This window comes from Sturnira hondurensis, unplaced genomic scaffold, assembly GCF_014824575.4.
Source record: "Sturnira hondurensis isolate 20B ecotype Veracruz unplaced genomic scaffold, ASM1482457v3 Scaffold0024400, whole genome shotgun sequence".
In the NCBI taxonomy this organism is placed as follows: Eukaryota; Metazoa; Chordata; class Mammalia; order Chiroptera; family Phyllostomidae; genus Sturnira; species Sturnira hondurensis.
Window position 1 is genome coordinate 1,339,631 of NW_028097031.1, and position 14,113 is coordinate 1,353,743.

A 14,113-nucleotide genomic window follows, 5' to 3' on the forward strand; every position below is an offset into this window, starting at 1 on the left:
AGACTATTGTTAAGGGGAATGAGAAGTCATCAGGTTACTTTGTGCTGCATTCAATGACACTTGAACCACAGTAACAAAAAGGAGTAATTCTTTAAGGGGAAGGAGCTAAGGTACCAGGTTGTAATGTTCCTAATCTGGGTCACACACTGTAGAAGGTATTTATTTAGGTGTTTCCGGTATGAACTGAGATATTACGGTGAGAAAGCATGAAAGGAGTTCAGAGTGAATTTAAGGGTGTAGCCCCAGAAAAGCCTGTTATGGGCTAAAAACAAAAAGCAAATACATATATTTCATTTCCACCTGGGTTCCAAAGGAAGTATGAAGCTGCTCTTTGGGTCTTTATCTGGAGAAAGAATCATGCAACTCTGGGTAACATGAACGGTTTTATCTTAGACCCCGTGGGAAAAGATCAGACCTGCTCAACTTGTGACACAGAGGCAGAACCCTTGGCGACCGTTTGCAAGTCGCAGACACCCAGGAAGCACAGATGCCTGCTGAGGCAGGAGAGCACGTCTCGCTTCAGTGCGGGACGCAGGAGGAGACGAGGGTGAGACTGGGTCCACGTACTTTCAGAGCAGAAACTTGACCGAGACACTGAAGTTCCTTTAACCAAGGAGCTCTTAAACTTGATTGTTTATCAAATTAGCCGTGGGGTGGCCTTCTGGGAATGCACATGTTCAGGCTTAACCCCAGACACCGAGTCCTTGGACGTATGTGCCACTGTGAACTTACACACACACTTATAGACACTCACAGAGACAGTATTGTTTTGAAAAGCAGCAGGATGACAGCTAGTGGTGGGGGAAGGGAGTGGGGGTGGAGGGGTTGAGCAAAAAAGAAAAAGGACTCATGGACATGGACAACAGCATGGTGATTACTGGGGGGAGAGGGTATAAGGAGACTAAAAGGGTAATTTAATAGAATACAATGCAGATTAAATAGATTAAATACAGATTAAAATAAAATGCAATAGATGAAATACAGATTAAAGTAAAAATACAGTAGAGATTAAAAAGAAGTAACTTCTGTTCTACTCAAGCGGGAACTTAGCAGCACGAATGTCACGTGGGGGCTCATGAGGAGAGAATATTTGGCTCCATCCAGACCCCTGTGGTCGGAACCTGCCCCTCAGAAGGGCCTCCACGCGACTCATGCGAGGCTGAGAAGTGTTCCTTTATTCTTTCAGAAACAGGTGATCCTGAGACCACACTTTGAAAAATTTAGTTAAAGCCCTCAAAGTTAGTTTTGTTGCACAGATAATAAGACTGAGTACAAATAAAATAGTAACAAAACCAGGTAAAGATACCAGAATAAGATTTTTTCCTTAAACAAAACATATCTTGTGTATTATCTGGGGAAACTTTTTCTCAAATCTTCCTAATAACAGAGTTATGACTGGAATATATAGGCCTCTGACTCCTTGTTCATACTTATTGTAATTATAATTGATAACAGACATATTCATGAGAAACGGCAACCCATTGAATTGTATTTCTTCAAATTTCCCTACATAGTTTCCTTACATATAACATTCATATTGTTTGGATGTTCCCTTTGAGAGAACTAACAACTAATATCAACTAATGAAATACTACTAGTTAGCAATAATCAACTAATTAGTATCAACTACTACTGATTAGTAATAATCAACCACTTAGTATCAACTAATGAAATACAACTTTGTCATGAGATTTCCTTTATCTGGTCACCAGATTATCCCCCTAAAGTATTTAAAGCCTGCATATCTCTCTCTCTGTGTATATATATATATATATATATATATATATGTATATATATACACACACACACACACACACATATATATATATACACTAACTGTATATATATATGTATATGTATATGCATGTATACAGTTTGTATATATATGCATATACACGCACACATGCACACACACACACACACACACACACACATATCTGTATCAGTAGTATCTGGAGCACCTGGATTACAATTCAAGCATTTTGGAATCAGGCACTGATGCAGTCAGTCACTGTCATTGCGTATAAATGGCTTCTAGTATGTACTTGGGAAACACTGGGTTGACATTTTCCAAAGAACTTTGAGTCAATGAGCCCCCTAACATCTCTAGCTTGCTAGCTCACTTCTGGGGACCTGGATTCAGTCTGCTTGGCCCCTAGAAGCTTCTGTAGCCTTCTCCACACACCGCTCTGTAGGACAAAGCTCATTTGCAGCTGTTCAGGAACAGGTCTGTTTTCGTTTCTGGAGACACATCTGTATGTAATTTTCACTCTTAGCCCAAAAGAGGGCAGTGAAATGTTTGATGTACTGTTTAGGATCTGAAACTCCACTGGAGACCTGCAGGGTTAACTTCTGCACTAAGGACTTACAACTAGCCTCCTTGGTTTGACTAGTCCGGCTTGACTAGGTAAAGAGCTATGAAAAGCATTGTTGGTGAGCTCTCCCCAGATCAAGGCTCACTGCACAGATCTTGGTGAGTGAAGTCAAAGAATTGGTGGGGCAAGGTAGACACAGCGCATCCAGGCGCTGCAAGATGGAGCCCCTGAAAAGCTTGTGCTGGGGAAAGGCCCTCAGCCGCTCACACGTGTGTGTCTCTTTCTCTGTTGCACGCACGGTCCCTTTGACTTTAAACAAAAGCCACATATCAGGGTATAGCCTGCCGTCTGGTGCTGCCAAATACTCAGACTTGGGAGAATAACAAAACCACATCAGACGATGAGACCACTACGGTTTGGACGCTGGCTGCAGTGATGAGACGTCCTTTCAGTTCTAGCCGAATAAAGGACGCATTTCTTCTGTACCAGTAGGTGCCAAGCAGTCTCTGCTTACTTTTCTCAAAGAGCATTCTGCCCACACACTGCTTGTAGTGGTGAGAAATGTTAACCTGACCCAGAATACGGAACTCTAGAGTTCTCAGTTCTTCGTGTGCATCTCAGGGTTAAACTCAGCCAGATGCTGGTCATTTGGGAGAGACCTGGGCCTAGATGCAAAGGCCTGCTCATCTAGCATGATCTGCTCTATGTCTGTCTCTGGAGTTGGAAAACCAATCCCGAATTAGCTAAATACAAATATTACATATAAAACTATTTTATTTTTAAGGAAAGTTGGGACTGGTTGAATCCAGTTCTTTTTCCTTACAAAATTCATTTTGTTTTTTTAGACTTCAGTTTATTAATCAACCACGGAAGGGTGTTAGGCCCAATGATCTCCCTTGTTTCTTCAGAACATATTTCTATGAATATATTTGTCATTTACTCATACTGACTCAAGTTTGCTTTTTGAGTCTATATTACACATTTTAACCATTCATTGACTTACGGCAATCATTGATCTAACNGAATACGGAACTCTAGAGTTCTCAGTTCTTCGTGTGCATCTCAGGGTTAAACTCAGCCAGATGCTGGTCATTTGGAAGAGACCTGGGCCTAGATGCAAAGGCCTGCTCATCTAGCATAATCTGCTCTATGTCTGTCTCTGGAGTTGGAAAACCAATCCCGAATTAGCTAAATACAAATATTACATATAAAACTATTTTATTTTTAAGGGAAGTTGGGATTGGTTGAATCCAGTTCTTTTTCCTTACAAAATTCATTATGTTTTTTTAGACTTCAGTTTATTAATCAACCACGGAAGGGTGTTAGGCCCAATGATCTCCCTTGTTTCTTCAGAACATATTTCTATGAATATATTTGTCATTTACTCATACTGACTCAAGTTTGCTTTTTGAGTCTATATTACACATTTTAACCATTCATTGACTTACGGCAATCATTGATCTAACAAGTACTAATCGACTGCTGTGTGCTAATGGTTCTCAGGGTATGGTTGCCAAATACCAGCATCACCAGGGGATTTGTTAGAAATGCACATCGGTCCTCACCCCAGACCTACTGAATTAGGAACTCTGAATCACAAATGCTAAGCAGTCTGTGTTGTAACATTCTCTGGAGACACTAAAATATCAGAGCCTCTTCTATATGCTAAGTACCATGTTATCTTAGGACATAAGGAAGCGCTTGGAATGAGAGTCGGGGAAAGAAAGGAAATCCAGTTTGATAAGTTAGGGCAAAGACGTCCACACACATTCTAACGCTCATCTGTAGGTCAGGCTCTCTGGAGAGAAAATACTCACAGTCAATGACTCAGGGGAAGTGCAGACCTAGACCTTGTATTTTAAAAGCAGTTGAATCATGGAGGGGGGGGTCAAGTTAAGGGAACTGACATTTGGCAGCAAGATGTGAGAGCAGAACCAGAAAAAAAATGATTAACATCATCCAAAGAAGGACAACGTTTCTAAGAAAAGGGGTCCTGGACCTCAGCCAGTGAATGTGGAAATGATACACAACGATCGTCGTTAGGATGAAAAGAACTGCCTTCCAGTCCCAAGGCGTCAGTTTGCACACTGAAGATTACTGGAAGGTGGGAGTCAGAAGTTACACTTCTTATTTTATTATGGGAGCAAATTACATAAAAGTAAAAATTAGCAAGTTAAATCAAATGGGCCACTGCAAACAGTTTATGCCATCGAAATGTCCTCGTTTCCCTCCCCCAACAATCTCTTTCACGCACAGAGGTAGCGTTGCATCCATGCAACTCTCACCTAACACTGCACAAGAAATAGAAGCTTTCACACAAGACCATCTATTAACTCATTTTGAGAGATACCTGTTTTTTCTTCTTTCTGCTCTTGTAACAATTGAAACAGTGTCTTTTCTCACTTTCGAGGTTAATCTTTCAGTGGTATTTGAGTGTCTTATCATTGCTCCCCAGGAACATGTCCCCTATATGCTACAGTATCTATCCGATAACTTCAACTTTCTCTTCCATGTATTGGTTCTAGCCAAATAGCTTTTAAACATGCCATTCATTTAAAATGATTAATAATAATAATAATAATTGTATATGACAAACTTTTTTCCAGGCACCCAACTAAGCAGTTTACTGATATCTGCTTTGCTACCATTTTCTTCACCTTACAGATGATGAAACTGAGGCACAGAGAATTTAAATAACTTGTATAAAGTCACACAGCTAACTAGGTCCAAAGACAGGATTTGAACTTAGGCCATCTGGATACAGTTTGTGCTCTAATTCACTACCTGATATCCCTGCCTTCAAAAAAAATGGCTCTCAGTTGAGCACAAGCATCCCTCCATCTACTGCCCAAGTTCTTCCCTTCCCTTTCTCAACCAATCTCTTGACAGAGTGGTCTACACTCATTATCTCACTGTCTACTGCTCATTAAAACGTTCACTATCGGACTATAGCTTCCATTCCTTCTACTTCACTAGTAATTCCTTACTTTTAAATGATCTGCCAACGATCACCACAATAATTAGATACTTTGCAAAGATGCTGTTATTTGGTATCTGAACAACACTCAACACTAGCAGCTGACCCTGCTGATGCCCCACGAAACTCCCCCGTTCTCACAGCTAGCCCACCTCTGACCTCAGCTACACCTCTGTTGGATAGTCCACCTCAGGGTCTCTGCCTGAGAACTAAGAAACTTAGAAAACTTGCTCAGCTCGTGGTAGAGTTGCATGGATGTTTAGGGATGGGGCAAGTATAGGTAATACTACTCATATAACATTCAACCAATGAAGGACTTGAGTCTATAGATTCATGTCATAACTTCCCCTCACACACAGAGACAATTCTGGGGTGCATCCTACATCTTTCCTCAAGGGTATCAGTGGGACCAAGTGCAAGGCCACTTGACCATATTGGAAAACAACTCAATCAAATACACTTCATCGGCTTTCCGTTTATCCGACTCTTGCTCTTTCTGTTCCCCATTCTGCTTTTTCAATTACTCCCTAATAAATCACCTACACCCAAATCCCTTTCTTAGGCTTGTAGGAGAACCCAAATGAAGACAACATTATTATTGATCCCTTCCTCCACAAGGCATCTCAGTCCCTGGATTCTCCACCTAAAGGCTCTTCTTTTTCCTCTCTGGCTGCTTTTTGCAGTCTTATTTGTTGAGGTCTCTTTATATTTTGGTGGTTCCAAGGACTATACCCAAAAACATTCTTAAAATTTTTACCTCACGTATTTTCTTTGAGCAATCCTTTCCCTGTCTGACTTAAGTTACTGTCAATATACCACCGACTTCCAATCAATAACTCCAGCAGGGAACTGACTTCAGATCTTCAGACTCACATGCCATCTTCCCCTTAGGCATCTACTTTCAAAACATGCCTCAAAACACATCAAACACAAAGCCCAGAATTGAAATAATCTCCTTTCTCCCCCACAACTTCTCTATCCAACCAAGAGCTAAGCTATAGATCTGGTTTAGAGGATAAGCATCTCTCTGTTTCCAAGACATTTTACCTTATTCTCTGTAAATGAACCATATTGCCACTTGGGAGCTCATTTTTCCAATTGAATTTACGAGGGTAATGGGATGATGTTGGTTAATAAAATTATACAGGCCTCACTTATACACTTCCACGATACATTGTCTGTATATTAGATTGAGCTTTTCTCACCCCAAGTCAAGTCTCCTTCCACTCCCATTTACTGATACTTTCTCTGAGTATTTTTTTCTACTACTTGAGCTGGCTCAAACTTTAATGCACATTCAAATAACACGAGGATATTCCTAACACGAAGATTCTCTTTTAGTCTGGGTGGCGTTGGAACTGAGGTTTGCTATTTCTAACAATGTCCTCAGTGGTGCTTACACCGGTGATCAGAAATTCACAGTAGAAAGATCTAGATTAGATTGGGTGGGGCATTTATATTCCCACCACACCAAACCCGCTCCTTGGTTCTTTTCTCACTATCATGATTGCTTATTAAACTTTCTACATTCTTAAATAGACCATAGGCATCTTGAGGTGTATTTGCCTTGTTTTTCTCTATTTTCTAAAACAGCAACATATACTCGGTATTCAACGTATGCTAGATTCGCTATATGTGTTCTAAAATGTTCCTTTTTGTAGCTAATACTGCTTAGTGTTGATTGAGTACCTGATTTGAATTACATTTTTAAAGTACTACCAAATATGATATGAGATAGGTTTGCCTGATAAGGCCAAATATATGCAAAACATTTAAACTCCTTTACTTTAAAAAATTCTAATTTTACATCGCAGAGAAAAATCAAACACCTATTAACTACAACAAAATGACTAGTCTTCTTTTCCCCCCTGAGGAGGATAAGATGCCTTATTTGAAGTAGCTGGAAGGTCCATAACTTAGTCATTAACTTTAACTTTAAATGGTTTGACATTTAATATTTAAAAATTATATGATGAAGGACAAAGGGTTTCCTATACTATGAAGTCTGTTGTCATAAATCTAGAGGTAATATTTCACACCAAAGTCAAATCTTACAGGCTACTCATGACTGCAGCTTTTAGGTTAGTGGACAGTCATTAAAATGGTATAAAATTTAAAAAAATGGTGTGCACTGAATATTGCAACAGTATGCCGTGTCTGTGTTCATAAGATTCTTCAATGAAAAGATGCAAGTTGAGTTGTTAATCCTCCATTGGGAAGATACATTCACTATCAGTAATGGAGTTAAATGTTTTTTTTAATACTTACCAGTACTCTCATCCCACCACCCTCAAACAATTTTTTAAGCTTTTAGTAATGGGTGACAAATTATTTACATAATCCCTGTATAAGTGCATTAAAAAGATTAATAGTTTGAAACTAAGAATGTTATTAAAATATTACTGATATTCTTCATTATTTTTGTCAAAATATTCCTCAGCATTAGTTACAGCTTGAGTTACTTTGAAAGTCTCTCTAGTTTTTTTTTTTTTTTAACAACTGCTTGTGTTTTACTGTCCATGGCTTTCCAAATTTAAAGCAATTGAGTAGCTGGGGATACACAACAATTACTACAAGTAAATATCATCTGGAGAATAATTAAAAGAAGACAAAGAATTAAATGACTCACCAGTAAATGACCGTGGAGAAATCACATATCTGATGGAGAAAGGGGCTTTTAAAATACTTAAAATGTGCACTGCTTTGGATAATTTGTTTTCCCAGGGGTGAACAATTCTAACGAAGATTAATTCCTTCAGTACAAATTAAAGCATAATTTTATTAAGTATATAACACATAAAAATATTAAAATGGATGTGATTATAGTACTTATCATGTCTGACATGATGTGGTATCAGAGGCAATGAAGCTATACACACGTTTGTTAAACACAGCCCACCAAAATCCACATTTAGACCTGAGTATTGATCAGTTGTTGGTCTCACCATGGAACAATTTAAAAGCCTGTGTTAATCCGCTGGGGAAATTACAATATATAATTACTATAATAAGCTTTGGTAAATACCTACCAGAGAGTAAGGGGTGTTATTAGAAGAAAGTGCTAAGTATAGCCCTGCAGAATGTGAAAAACCAGAGTCTTACTGGTAGTCTTACTCATAGCTTGAACTTGAACAAAACCTGAGTATTGGCAGTTGATTTCAAAAGAAAATACATACACATACATATACAAACATGCATATGTATGTTTATATTTTGTGTGTGTATACATACATATATGAATTTCTGAATACACACACACACATATGAATATATATTCATTTGGGTATGAATATATACATGCATGTATATATCTGAATAAGTGTGTATATGTAATGCAAATTGAATGAGTCATTTGAACTCACAATGATTTATCAATATCTACTGTTTTTTGTGCCAGCATCTTAAACATCATGACTAATAATGCCAAGGGAAAGGAAAGAGCTTCTGCTAATTAATGAGTATCTTTTTTTGCATGGTGTTTAGCCAGGCATTTGCCTACAGTTTGGCTGGGAAGTGGGGGTGGCTCATTTAAAAGGAAATGACAAATGAGAGAGAAATCTGGAAATTATTCTAGTGCCTCCTCTTCTCTTCATAATCAACATGCATTGAGAGAGAATGTTGTCAGCTTCTAGTCTCCTGGCTTAAATAATACAGGGGTTGGCAAAAGTAGCATTACTGCTGTGTGTGTGGAAAAAGACATGCAGGTTATGATTCTTACGATAGCATTATTAACATAGTGCTTCATGTACTCACAACCATGAGCCCACTTTTGTCTACTCCCGTACATATTCACTGGGAAGTCCTAAAAGTATGTCTGCAGAGTAGACCTCTTTCAATCCGATTCTTTTTGTCCAATTGCCTAATTGGCATCTCTAGTTGGATATGAAATGAGGAGCTCCCATTTAACAAATCTGAAGCAGAAATCCCCCCCAACCCTCATATTACCATATCACATCTCATCACTGCCTATCACATGATGATGACTCTCTACCAGTAGCTGGGGCTAAAAACATTGCCGTTGGCTTTGCCACACTTTCTCTCACACACTACTTCTGCCGATAAATCTTAGTCTATACACTATTTTTATTTATAGCTTGATTGAAGTCTAATTCACAGAGAACAACAGTCTCACTTTAAGTGTACATTTCCATAAGCAATCACTGTCACGCCCAAGACTTAGAACCACCACTCCCCAAAGTCCTCTCATTCTCCTAGGTGGTTGTCTTGGGCGGGACAGTCCCAGGACACTGCTGACCTATTTTCTGTAACTTGTTTGCCCTTCCTAGACCTGTAAATAAATGGCAGAGTATAATGTGTAATCTCTTATATCGGGCATCTTCTCCCTTCGTATGATGTTTCCAAGCTATATCCATGTGGTTACATATATCAGTATACGTTTTTGTAATGTTTAAATCACTGAGTGATATTTCTGGATCTTTTATAAGCTACCCCCCCACCCCATGCATCTGCACTCCTGCAAACTTTGTCCAAGGCATTGCCTCCTTTTTGGAAGACTTGGAAAGCCCCCTGACTGGATACCCGCTAGGCTCCCCCTTCTGTCTGCTCACAGTTCATTCTCGGCCCAGGGGCCAGAGTTACCCTTTGAAAAGGTAGGTCTGACCATGACCCGTCTTTGTGTAAAACCAAGTATCCCAGCTTAGAGGGAAAGCCTAACTCTGCCCCTGCTCCTCAGGGCCGCAGGTGAACGTGCCTCCCTGCTCTCCTGTCACGGGCTACCCTGCTTGCTCCCCGGGCTCCCACCATCTCATCGGTATCTTTCTCCTGGAAGTCAGGAGAACATCAGTAACATCAGGAAACACAGGGTCTCAGCGAAGACAAGGAATACGTGTCTCGAATCTTCCTGCCTCATGGTGAGAAATTTAAAGCCTTGTAACATTAAAAAAAATAAACTGTAGAATGTACTGTAAACGTTGACATTTTCAATAAATTTTCATGTTGAGACAAGAGGCTGTAGTGTAGAACCCAGAACATTCCAGCGCATGTGTGTACATTTCTTGGCATTTTAGTAGCAGCAGGTACAGAAGTGTGAAAATCACGGACAGACTGGATCATTCTGGATCGTGCACATCACGGATTTTAATTCGAGCTTTAGCTGAGCGAAGGCTGACGTGGGAGAGCCTCTAAGAGTGAGTAATTTCAGCTCTGTACTTTGTAAAATCAAGTTTTCAGGTTTGTAACCACAACGAAACGGCAGCAACAAACCACACTTTGCTAGAAGACTTTGCTCTGGCTAGAATTTTTCTGTCATTGGGTAGAATTCAAACAGATTCACAGCTAATTTTTACTTGAGAAACATGAAAATAGTATAGAAATTATATATTTTTAACAATCTAGCACCAACTCTGTTTATTGCTAATGGAGTATATATTAAAGTCTGCTTTTGTTCTTCAAACAGATAAAACTTCATGTGGAACAATCAACCAGTCACACATTTGAATAATAACAAATACATTTCTTTAATATTATCAAGCTAAAAAACACAAACAAAAATAACACCCCTGAAAATGAAAATGAACTTGGAAAAAAACAAACTTGGGATCATCAAACAACCATAAAGGTTTTAACTAAAAAGCTTGACACATCTGACTCCCAATTTTCTTGCCTCAAAAATAACATCCCAGCACTTTGACTCTTTCTGCACTAAAGCAGACATTTTCAGTGCTTCCGAAAACACTGAGCACATTTCCAGCAGCGTATTAGAGTTCAGACCAGGAAAATTGTTGACAGATAAATTGTTTCACATCTTTCCTGCATTTTGGCATCAAGCTTTTGAAGAAGGAAGTGATCATTGGAAGGTTATAAATAAATAAAAATATAAATCAAATATTTAAATAGTAATACCCATACATATTTTTGTTGGTGTTTGAAGGTTTTTGTAATTATAATTTTTTAAAGCTGGGATCCCTTGATCTTCTATTTCTCCATCTAACAAGATGGTAAAACAAATGACAGAAACTTCACTTGAGAATGAAATGTTGTATGTACCAGAGTGGCATTAATCAAGAACCAGCTGCCCCGCTCGTCCGACCAAAGTAGAACTGATCTCCTGACCTGGCACAAAGAACGCCACTCGCGAGGGTCCAAAATTAAAGTATTTCTACAGACATGTCCACATTTTAAATAAAAAAGAACACAAAGGCATTTCTTTGTCTCCCCAGAGATCTCAGACTCGAAGATCTCTACGCTCCGTAACTGGAGATCATTCTCAAACCCTGTGCTCCGTGGCCAGAGCACCTCGTACATGCTCTGAAACACGCTCCAACTACAGCATCCCGAACATAATGTAAATGACTGCAATGATTCATGGTAATTGCTGTGCATAACGCTTCCTCCCCTATACACAGTGCAGGAGTCGCTGCCTAGCTTTTTCCGTATCTCTGTACTGTTTTTATGTGAGGCTTCTTCCGAACTTCACGTCTCATTTCAGTGGCTCCGAGATGTGCCGGGCTGTTGTCTTTCCAGTAAGTCGTCTTTGTCTGTTGCTGCTGGTATTTGTCTAGCTCCTTTCCTTGTGATCTGATCTATTTTTTAACTGTAACTTTCCAAATATTTAGGAGTCTATTTGCACACAATCAGCTGCAAGCTACCCTTTACAATCTTTGTCAGATTGCCCGTTCGAACTAACCTAGAACAAAATTAATGGCTTTTGGTAAAACCGGTCAAAGACATGTTAGGTGTTTAAGAAAGCAATAAATGCAACCTCTCCTTATACCTGTATGTTGACCCCTATTCCCTAAGATGCAGGGGGTTTTAGCTCAATTACTTCCTGACTTGCCACTGACTTGAGCTGGTCGGATCGGGCAGCTGTGTGCTTGGGTGTTACTAGAAATGGACAATACCATAACAAACGAGGATGCATTGCAGCTATAAACCAACAACTAGTGGCAGAACATTCCCCAAGAGGGCTATTATAAAGATGGTATTTAATGTTAAAAATAATCGTTAGCATATGCCGTAAAAGTCAGTGACACAGAATAAAAGGAGCCCTAAAATTCTAAGAAAGGTTTCTTTAGCCTGTGTCCCCCACAGTACTACACATTAATGAACTGTTTATAAGGGGAACCCAAAAGACATTGCCTTTTATATTGTCCAAGGAAGATTAACGTATGTTCAGTACAAAAGGAGATGATCAGAGCCACGAGGCACCAGGGATAACTGCATCCAGTCCTCTGATTTCACGGATGAGGGAAAGAGCCTGGAACTTAGGCCCGTCTGCTGACACACGGATCACACCTCGCTGGGAAAGGTGAGGAATACAGCCGGGTCTCTGCGTTCTCGGCGCGGCGCCCCTTCGGATGCCACAGCCACCCCACCACTCAGCCTGTTTTACTGCTGTCCTGTACTTTGAAAAAATTAATTCTTGGGTTAATTTTACAACTCTCCCTGTGGTTGGAATGTCTGCATCTGCCTCGAACTCATATGTTGAGACCTAACCCCCAAGGCGGTGGATAGTATTAGGAGGTGGGCCTTTGGCAGGTGATTTGGTCACAAGGGACAGAGTCCTCATCAAAAAATGGATTAATACCCAGTAAAAATGGCCAAAGAAGGCCCCCTGCCCCTGTGGCCACAAGAGATTGCACCTATGAGCCAGAATCCTGAGAAGACACGAGTCTGCTTGGGCCTTGGTCTTGGATGTCCAAGCTTCCAGACCTGTGACAAGCTCATTGCTGATCTTTATAAGCCACCCGGTTACATTACAGCAGCCCAGACAGACCAAGCCAACCCTGTCAACTCTACTGTGTAATAAACCAGAACACCAATTTCCTTGACAACGCCACACAAAGAGACACTTAGAAAAGTGCCTAAAGGGAGAACTGTTTCATTATGAAGCAACGACACGTGTTTCCTCCCGAGTCAGAATGTGAGGCTGGAGCCAGAAAGCACAGGGACCTGTCCTGCAGCCTCCCCTGGCCCCCAAGTCCCCCTCTCTTCACCTGGAGATCTAACAGTAACTGACATCCGTCCGTCCATCCATCCATCCATCCATTCATCCATCCATCCATCCATTTTTAATTTTTTTACATTGGATCACTGGCATTTGACCTTTTTCCTCTTGTGCGCACTTTTCTCTGCTATTCTCTGAATCTGCAACATTGTTTAGGAAAATATTCACTGGACATGGTCTCCGAGCTGTGTATCTGAGATGCATATTTTTTCTGCAAGTAAAACATTATAATGATTTTAATTTTGTGTTTTTGAAACTACATAAAATATTTCTATTTTATTATTTGAATTTTTTTCCAAATATAAGCTATATTTACAACTTACAACTTAAAAGTTACTAGGTAGTAGATGTTAGGTTAATACCTTCAAGTATTTTTAAGAATAAAATTTTCACTCTAACAGCAAAATGTATGTCTCTTTCATTCATTTTGTTAAAATGTAAGTAAAAAATAATTCATACATGTAAAATAAAAGAAAAATGATTTAACAATATGACTAATATTGGTAAAATTAGTTTCAGTTTTTAAGAGAGTCTCATTTGAAAAGAGATAAATCAAACTTGACTAAAGTTAAAATAGAAAAGAGACTCTAAATTCATAACCTCAATGGCCACAGATAAATTATGTAGCAATCTGTTTAACTTTTATTCATTTCATTTAAGAAATATGCTAGTACTAATGATGTATCAATGCCATATTTATTTGGTATTTTAGGGATTAAATAGTATATAAAATCACCCTTTCTGGCCTCAAAATTGTTTTTCAATAGAGTCAAAAATATTGTGAAGGCATGAAATGGCTGAGAGAAAAGAAGGGCTAACTCCAGTTAAGTTTGAAATACTGATATTTTATGTGTA

The 14,113-nt window shown here is 39.4% G+C and overlaps 1 protein-coding gene across 1 annotated transcript in view; it reads right to left on the reverse strand.

Annotated features, from left to right (window-relative positions):
- The window catches only part of HCN1 (hyperpolarization activated cyclic nucleotide gated potassium channel 1), a 303,766-nt gene that overhangs the window by 59,161 nt on the left and 230,492 nt on the right, over nucleotides 1-14,113 (reverse strand). The window lies entirely within an intron of this gene.